The sequence below is a fragment of the Equus caballus genome, chromosome 1 (genome assembly GCF_041296265.1).
Source record: "Equus caballus isolate H_3958 breed thoroughbred chromosome 1, TB-T2T, whole genome shotgun sequence".
Taxonomy (NCBI): domain Eukaryota; kingdom Metazoa; phylum Chordata; class Mammalia; order Perissodactyla; family Equidae; genus Equus; species Equus caballus.
Window position 1 is genome coordinate 117,613,123 of NC_091684.1, and position 7,618 is coordinate 117,620,740.

The window sequence follows — 7,618 nt, forward strand, 5'->3', positions numbered from 1 at the left end:
TCTGGCCACTTAACCCTTTAGTGAGGTACACACAACATGCCCAAGATCCAGCCTCAGCCTTTCCAAGTTGCTTTTGTTTGCCGATTTTAGAGTTCCTGGATTGCTTCTCTTCCCTGCCTTACCTTGGTAGATATATAGCTTAATATCATTTCGGAGGAATTGCTAATAAAGTAGTCTGGGCTACACCCTTTTTCCATCTTGGATAGCACCAGAGAGGAACAAATTGCGTTTCTTCCTGGTTTGTTCCTGGTGTTGTTAAGAAATCATTTGCTATGAGTCTGCTGCACAGCGAGCTCCTTGAGGAGAGATCCTGGGTCTTGTTTGCCTCAGTCTCAAACAGTATATGCTGAAAGAATCAGTTTTCCAGAACTTTAGGTACATGTGGCAGTTGGTCCTCAGCTAGTAACTTTGATCCTTCAAACCTCCAAGGAAACCAGGGCCAAGTGGATGACGGCATCAGCATTTCCCAGCTTCAAATCTCAGGTAAGTAGAGTCCTCCTAATTCCTGCCAGTATCGCCTTTTGCTGTTCCTTCCTCCTTCCCTGTCCCCCTGCTCCCACCCCTCCACCCTCCCTTCCATCATAGTCACTGGGCAGCGGACCCACGTGATCAACTGTGTGTGGGCACCATGATGGCATGCTTCCAAAGAGATCACTGGGCTCTGGCTACAGGGAATTCTGCCTACCAGGAGTCTCCCTCCCTTTGCTCCCACAGCACCTTCAGCCTCTGAAGGATTACGATTCCCCTTGAGGCAGGGACACTCCTTGCATGTCCAGCTTAGAGCTTCTTGACAGGGAGCGCCAGCTCACTGGTGTGTCTCCATGGGTCGCAGCTGTGCTTTTTTTCTTTTTTTTTAAAGATTGGCCCTGACCTTACATCTGTTTGCCAATCTTTTTTTTTTTTTCTTCTTCTCCCCAAAGCCCCCCAGTACATAGTTGTATATTCTAGTTGGAGGTCCTCCTGGTTCTGCTATGTGGGACACCACCTCAACGTGGCTTCATGAGCAGTGCCAGGTCCGCACCTAGGATCCAAACCGGTGAAAGTCAGGGCCACTGAGGTGGAGTGTGCCAACTTAACCACTTGGCCACAGGGCCAGCCCTACAGCTATGCTTGGACTGAGCTCTCAGTTCTCAGGGCAGCTAGACGGCAACTGGGACTGAGCCCCTGGCCCATCACCACCCCATGTGCTCTTCTCCACTCTTTCGTGTACAGCATGAATGGCATTTTTTAAATAGTAGGAGAGCACTGGCGTAGTCGATCCTTCTTTTCTTTAACCATTTCTCCCTCCGTAGTGCCTGCCTGGCACAGTACCTTCACATAGTGGGTGTGCAATCATTATTTTTCAAATGAATTAATCTAGTCCAAACCTTTCCTTTTACAGGTGGGAAAGCTGTACATTTGAGAACTGAAGTGATTCGGTGGCTGTGCACGTAATGACTGGTGGTGTAGGGCATAGAAGCCAGGCCTCTTCAACCCTGCGCTCTTCAGCCATCCCGAGATTAGTGTGGCTCTGCTCTCGCTCGCGTCAGTTGTTTTCCATGGAACAGAAGTTGACCCATTGCTAGCAGAGTAACGGGAATGAGATACATTTTGGCGAGAGTTGGCAAGGCTCAGGATTTTATACAGGTGCTTCCTGGATTTAAAGCCCCGCCAGCCATGAAACTGCCTCCAATTTCCTACAAAATGTTTTCTGAGAGTTCAGTCTTAGGCTCCACCTTGCCTTTTTGAATAATCTTGACTGAAAGGAAACAGCTTAGATTCTGGGGCACCCTTAGGAGCTACAGTGCCAGCCTGGTGAGTGTGGCAATAGCAATTACTGCCCATCATCCGATGTTTGTTTTGCATGGTGTATATAAGATGGGTTGAATAACTGAATGTACAAGTCTGCACAAAGATGCCAGTGGCATTCATACTTAGCTTTTTTTTTTCAGCTTTCATTATAGGCACCTAAGAGACTGGTAAACCACCATCCTTTCATCATATTTATAATACCTCACATTCATAATAGATATTTCCATTAAGAGTTAGAGACTTGCAGAGGAGTAGAGGGAGGAACCTGTTTATTCTGTCTTAGAAATAAATATTCTTGTATCAGATTACAACTAATTGTTATACACACTTTAAAATGGACGTTTCTTTCTTTTTCTTAAAGATTGGCACCTGAGCTAACATATGTTGCCAGTCTTTTTCTTTCTTTTTGGTTCTTCTTCTCCCAAAGCCCCCCAATACACAGTTGTATGTTGTAGCCGTGAGTGCCTTTGGTTGTGCTATGTGGGACGCCACCTCAGCATGGCCTGATGAGCGGAGCCATGTCCATGCCCGGGATGCGAACCAGCAAAACCCTGGGCTGCCAAAGTGGCGCACACGAACTTAACCACTTGGCCGCGGGGCTGGCACCTAAAATAGATGTTTCTTATCTGGAGACTTCTCCTGATGTTTCTTTGTAAGAAGCTGATTGATGAATTAATCTATCATTTTCTTAGAACTTTAGGTCATTATCTCTGGCAAGTAGAAAGTAAGACTTGTTTGTTTAGATGTGGTGGGCTGAGTCTAGCTGCTGACTTGGAGAAGGTCATATTGTTAGTTTACCCTGATTCGTCAGCCCTTGAGACTAAGGTAATGATGCTTTATTCCAGAAAGTGCTGTCAACTCAAATATACTACCCATAGAACATTTTGAGGTCCCATAGTTAAACTCACAGTGGACACGTCAATAACAAGGCGGTCATTTCCCTTCGAACTTCCTGTCAAACCTAATACAGAAGAGATTTGAAAGTCACCACCACCACCTCCCCACCCCTGGCACGTGTTTCTAGGGTGTGAAGTGTAGTACTTTAGGGCCTCCCTGCTGGGGTAATACCAGCAGTGGAGAGAGGAAAATCTCTTGCTTCATACCACTCCTTGTGGGGGAGAGCCGGCCCTGGGAGGAATGGGCCAGATACACAGCTACGGTCCAGTGACAAACTCCAAGGTGCAGCAGAAGCCTAGAACTGAGACAGGCCGAACTGGTACCAGTAGCATGCTTACCCTGGAGTCCTTTACAGAATGAGAGACGCTGCCTTGCCTGGGCCTGCACAGCTTTGCCACCGTGTCGTACACCCACTGTAGGCCTGGGAAGCAGTAACTTTGCTGCAGCCTGTTCAGAACACTCACCGTTAACCTGATACCTATTAAATCTGTCCTCAGGTTTATCTGTCCTGTAATGTGTAAGTCACAAATGTGTGTTACCACCCACCCCCCTCTGGGGGTGGGTGTATATGAGTGAGTATCAAAGCCTTAGATGAACAGGGATGAGGTTCTGATAAAAGCAACATACTGGGGAGGAAGCTGGCTCTCTCCTCTGCAGGGAGGTAAGGCAGGCCTATGGGGCCTGCACAGAAAGGTCACCTATGATTGTGTGTTGTGAGGACAGCTTCCGTGTTAAGGGCCCAGGCATTCATAGGAATGTGGGCTCGTCAAGTCCAGAAGGGGGTGAGAAACTAAGGGAAGGAGGGGTAGAGGGGCTGGTAGTTCTGCAGCCAGGGAGAGCAGGGGAGGGGTGTCTGTCCTGTTGGGCACTCAGCCCTCACCCAAGAGGGTCATTGGGGCCACCTCTTGGGATGGCTTCTCCGAGGCATTCCTGTTCCAGTTGTGAGAATGCCCTTCCCATCCAGCCTCCTGTCCCTTGGCCCTGTCCCTCTCCTAGTTGGAGGGGTTGCCCTGCAGTTCCTTTTCCTGAGAGGGAAACTGCCTCTGGAAGGCAGGGATCTGGCATTAGGCTTTGTGGCCCAACAGTAGAACAACACCTGTGTGTAGTCAGTGGCCTCAGATGTTCGGTGAGTGAGGGAGCCCGCGTGCTAGCCCCTTCAAAGCCCTGGCACCAGGTAAAACACCGAAAGGGAGCCAACGATCGATTTGTCCATGTGTGTACTCTGTTAGGCTACTTTACATATATTCCCATGTAATTCTCACCGCCACCCTGCGAGGTAGGTATTTTGATCATTTTCACAGATGAAGAGGCGGAGGTTGAGTCTTCTTCCCCCTCCAATTTGCCTGTCAGGCTCTGCCCCCTCCCCAGTGCCCCTCACTCCCCCCCAACTCCGTGCCTCCTCACCCGGGATGCTTCCCAAGCCTCCAAACTGGCCTTACTCCCCCTTCCCTGGGCTCCCCCGGACGTCTTTATTGCCTCTGTTATCACACTTATCAGCCACTGTCTTGTGTGTACTTGTGTTCCTCAGGGTTCGTCATGCAGAACCTAGGAAACCCCTCTAAGGGTGTGCAGAATGTATGCGTGCACCTGTGACTGTTCCAGGGAGGAGGGTCTGGGGCACTGTCCAGTTGTCAAAGGGGTCTGTAAGCCTCTGGCATCCAGAAGCAGGACGTTGACCTCTGGTGGTTCCCCAGCATCTGTCTCCCTGCCGGCCCAGTGCCGAGGGCAGCTCGCTGACCCGCCTCTGGGGCCCCAGCGAAGTCGCGAGCGCGCCACGCTGAACCCAGTGCCTGGGTGGGAGCGCACACCTCCTCCTGCCTCCTGGGCTAGGGTTCTGAGTCTGCTCCCTTGGCCCTCTTTCTCCCCAACCTTTCTCTTCATTTCCTCACTTAACTGTTTCCACATGGTTCCTGAACATCTGTCCTCAACGAGAAGTTCTTAGGGAACAGAGTTTTTAAGCTAGAAGAGAACTGGGGAGTCCTGTGCCGCAGTTTAGGGAGAGGAGAGGACACGCAGACCAGAAAAGGTGGGAGGGCTTGCAGGCGGCTCGCAGCAGGTGGTGATGCTAGGCCAGGCTCCGGGCTCTTGTGCTGTTAGTCGACTGTGCTTCCTTCGTCGACCTCTGCAGTCTCCCGTGTTACCTTTGAAGAAAGACTCTCAGCTGGGAGGGGAGCAACAGCAACACTGAATGTCCCACGAGGGTGCTCACTTGCCTGAGAGGACCCCCGGAGGGTCACTGTAACCAGAGTGGGCCCCGCAGTGGCCCACGGTGAGCAGGGCGGGAATGCTGGCTCCTAGGTTCACAGCCTTTGTCGCTTGCCTCATCTTTGAGCCAGGCTGGCTCCCCAAGGTGTGTAGCTCCTCATTGCATCCTCTTGTGACACCTTTGTGCATTAAGATAAAAGAGCTAGGGACCGGCCTGGTGGCCGAGTGGTTAAGTTCACACGCTCCGCTTCGGCGGCCCAGGGTTTTGCTGGTTCGGATCCTGAACGAGGACATGGCACCACTGGTCAGGCCGTGCTGAGGCGGCATCCCAAATGCCACAACTAGAGGGACCCACAACTAAAATATACAACTATGTACTGGGGCCATTTGGGGAAAAAAAGCAGGAAAAGAAAGATTGGCAACAGTTGTTAGCTCAGGTGCCACTCTAAAAAAAAAAAAAAGAGATAAAAGGGCTAGTATATAGGCTCTGGTGTGGAACATCTAAACCCTGTATTGTATGAAGATCCTGGTGATTCCTTTGAGAATTCTGTAGAAGCACTTATTCATAAAGCCTATAATTAAGTAACAGGCTAGCTTCATGGAAATACTTGATGTTTAGGAAGTTATTAGAGGGTTCAAAGAAAAACAAAAACCTGACCTGAGACGAACCATTACTTCTTCCTCCATTTAATAATTTTTTTAATTAAAAAGTGCTTTAATCACCTTCTGTTTTAATGGATAATAATAAAATGACTGCTTAGTAGAAGCTCATCTTCGCATGGTATGTAGGTTGAGATACTCCTCCAGTCAGACTGTACGTCTGGGAAGTGTATAATGAAGCTCCTGAGAGGAGGCCCTTGGTCTTCCTGACACAGCGGAGCCCCAGTTTAGCTCTGCAGGGGAGATTCCCTGGAGAACGCTCACAGGCTCCACTCTTGTGTTCTTTACTGAGCATGGTCACAAAATCCTGGGAAAGTGCAGAAATGATCCAGTCAAGGGTTGCTTGCTCGTTCAATACATATTTTTTTTTGAGTGCCTATGCTGAGGGACCAGAATAGTGCCAGCATTCAGGAGCCAGCCAGCGAGAGCCCAGATGATGGCTGAGAGCTGACTGGGAGAAAAGAAGCAGCGCTCACGTGGGGACACTAAGCTGTGTAGAGATCAGGGAGGGCTGTGTTTGGCCAAGGACTTGCATGTTCTAAATTCAAAAATTACATAATTCCTGGAGTGTGGAATGATGGTACTCCACTGTATACATTAGTACAAGTGGGTCTCAAACTTAAGTGAGCATCAGAATCCCCCGAAGGGCTTGTTAAAGTATTGCTGAGCCCCGCTCCCAGAGTGTCTGATGCAGCAGGTCTGGGGAGCCCAAGAATCTGCATTTCTAACAAGTGGCTAGGTGATATGGATGCTGCTGGTCCAGAGACCGCACTCAGAACATTGGGTATTTAGGCATTTGGGAATTTAGGCTCTTCCATGGCAAAAGAGAGAGAGGGAGAAAAAAAGAGAAAAATCCAATAGTTACTATGAGATGTTCCAGAAACCGTCTACCTACTTGTCCATGAGTTGTGGATAAAGTAGTTCCAGTGCTTCTCAGAAGCCACATGTAAAATGAGTCTCCTTATTTTATGGGCCAGCCTTGAATGCTTCTGTGTGTGTTAACAAAGACCACAAACCTCCCCTGCCGCATTACAAGCTGACTCTACGTCTGGGCCTTTATGTCACCAATTATCTTTTGCAACTACTTAATGTAAGTTGAGCACAGACAAAATCAGTAGCCTGTCGTTTCGTTATTCTGCTATTATTGTTCTTCAACCTAGTTTAGCAGCTCGTAAATAATATGGCAAACATTAATAATGACAGCCACCCTGCTCGGGGGTGGAAAGAAATGACTCGAGCTGCTGTAGCCAGCAAGTGCCTTGGCACTGCTTGCAAGGTAGGCTGCCAACAGTGTGTCCCAGAGGTGGAAAGAAACATGGGCAGCATTGCCCCAAGTGCTGACAGAGGGTGGAAGACACCTTGCCAGCTCAGGCTGGGTGCAGTCTGAGCTCACCAGAGCTGCCCAAGGGACCCACAGCACCCACAAATGCTTTCCCAGCCCCTGGATGCAGCCTGGGCTTCTTGGGGACTAAGCTGGTATTACCTGCTGTAAGAAAAAAATCAATCAGCCAGACATGAGTGTAGCTTTGCATCAGATGCTGCTGCTGCTGGTCCAGGAGCCACTCTGAGAGCCACCAACATGGAGTCATCACTGGCTGGAGTCTACCTGCTACAAGGAAGAATCAGTTAACCATTTTTTTTTTAAGGTGTAAATTTTTGGTTTTTTTTTTAAAGATTTTATTTTTTTCCTTTTTCTCCCCAAAGCCCCCCGGTACATAGTTGTATATTCTTTGTTGTGGGTCCTTCTAGTTGTGGCATGTGGGACGCTGCCTCAGCGTGGTTGATTCGAACCAGCGAAACACTGGGCCGCCTGCAGTGGGGTGCGCGAACTTAACCACTCGGCCACGGGGCCAGCCCCTTAAGGTATGTTTTTAAGTTTTAACATGTAAGGTTTTAAGTTTTATTGAGGTATGATTGTTGTATAAAAAACTGCACATATTTGATGTATCCAATTTCCTGGGTTTTGATCGTTCCCCTTGGAAAATGGAAAAACAGACAACTTGAAGGAGAGAGAGTGGCCACAGTTTCTCCTCATGGTACGATGGGCCACAACACGCAACCCAGG